This window comes from Dryobates pubescens, chromosome 6 (genome assembly GCF_014839835.1).
Source record: "Dryobates pubescens isolate bDryPub1 chromosome 6, bDryPub1.pri, whole genome shotgun sequence".
NCBI classification, from domain to species: domain Eukaryota; kingdom Metazoa; phylum Chordata; class Aves; order Piciformes; family Picidae; genus Dryobates; species Dryobates pubescens.
This window is the reverse complement of record NC_071617.1, coordinates 5,985,509-5,987,650: the sequence shown is the minus strand read 5'-3', so window position 1 is coordinate 5,987,650 and position 2,142 is coordinate 5,985,509.

Sequence of the window (2,142 nt, the reverse complement as noted above, 5' to 3'; positions counted from 1 at the left end):
GAGGCAGTCCCCTAGCGGGGCCATCGTGTGCCGCTCGTGGTGACGGTGCAGGCACATTGGGGCCCCAGGTTAGGCGAGTCCTCTTCGCGTGCCTGCGCACAGCCTTGTGGCGGCTGCGGAACGGCAAGCACCTCCCAGCACTCTGGGTGGCTGCTGCTTCACCTTTGCTTGCTCAGGCTCAATTGTGAAGGTGACAGCAACTGCCTTCAGTTGGCACAGGTCTAGGCACCCGAGCGGGGTCTGAACTACAACGTCCTGTTTCAGAAGCAAATTGTCACAGTTCCTTGAACACAAAGAGAGCAGAGAAGCAATCTGGGACAAACCTCTACAGCACGAGGAGGAGTTTGTTTGAGACAAACTTCTATGGCAACAGAGCTTCCACCCCGTGGCTCAAACAGACTCCACCGTGGCAGCTGGCAGTGTTCCAGCAAGACCTTCCTCTGTAGGGGTGGTTTTAGAAATGTAGGGGAGTGGAGAGGAAGCGGAGAAGGCACAGGTAATCAGACTATGGCTAAAACAAGCATTAACATCTGACTCCTCTTCTACCAATCATTTCTGCTCACATTACGCAGGCTCGCCCACCCCATCACTCTTAAGGTCTTTCAACCTGATTGCATCTTGGAGCCTGGCTCCTGTCTGTTGAAGCAATCTGCCGGGTGCATGGCCACAAAGAGTTGTCTCGTTTGCTCAGCGATCCTCTTCATCGGGACATGGGTCTCTTCAAGAGAGGCCTTGGCATTGTATCTGGTGCCTCAACATTGCTGCTGCTTCAACGGCCGCGTGTCCAATGTTAGTCGGTTTTACCAAGTCATTTTGGACAGCTGTTATACTTACAGATTCAATTCACCAAAAGCATATTGGGTAATGAACTTGCCACGTCAGATTCCCTAGAACTATTTGGTGCCAAATTATAAACCCACCGGGCACAAAGAAGGATCGAAGGGCTACAGCCCTTCTTTCTCCGCAGGTATATTAGTCAGGATTGCAAATGCCTCCTGTCCCCACGTGGGTTACTCAGGAGTGGACCACACATGAAAAAGTGCCATGTCTAAATGCACCTGAGAATGGGTCTCTGTGTTTTTTGATTTGGCATCATTTCATAGGCTCTTTGGACAAAGGGAAGGCAGGACCGCCCCGCATTGTAATCTGGTGTATTTTCACAGGTTTGGAGAACAAAGTTCCCATCCGAGTTCCCCTAGGCCAGTTTGAGTGGTGACAGATTGGGTAAACACCGGTCTGGCAAGTCCATTTGTACCAGAAATGCATCATCCTTACAAAGGGCTTTGTGTCCACTGCAAATGGTGATGCTGGATAATGCATTTCTGGCACACCGCGTTGCAACGCGAGCTCAGCGGCACTGTTCGTGCACTTTTGTTCCCGCACCATCAGGACGCCTCCATCCTTTGGAAGGATAACCCCAGCGCAGGCACATGTCCTGGCTCAGCATCCTTACCGACCGTGTGAGCCACGTCTCTGGTGGATTCCCCGGACCGGTCTGACACGGGATGGTTTCATTAGAGGAAGATCAACTGCTTCCTGGCCTTGCCTTGAGAGGACTATCCGCAAGGGGTTCTAACACGCCATACAAAGGCCAACATCATATGAAGCTGGAATTGATCCCAAACCTTCCACCGTGAGAGCTGGGGAGCTGAATACACCAGGGCAGGTTGAGCTTGCGTGTGTGTTCTGCTTCCTAGCGGTCGGGGCGATAAAAAGGGTGAAACAAGGGCTCAAAGGAGTGATGGCAACAAGGCACACAAGCATTCCTGGTTGCTGTTACCGTTAAGGGTTCGTAAAGGATGAGGCACAATGGAAAGATATACACATCATAGACAGATAGATAGATAAACAACAATCTATACATGTATAGCTTATATATACATATATGTATATTAAAAGCAATGTATAAACTAGGATAGCAAAAGCAATTGGCTAACATCTACATCAAAAGCATAATACTTACATACATGCCCTCAACCCCAACAGATAGAAGAGCACGCAGCAGAGCATAATCCAGGCTCTGAGACAGCAAGGCACCAGCTCTGAGCGGCTGCACCCCAGGACAACCACAGTGGTCGAATGGTTGCCACACTGTATCGCAGCTCCGAATCAGTTCCATCCTCAGATGCATCCTGCCACATC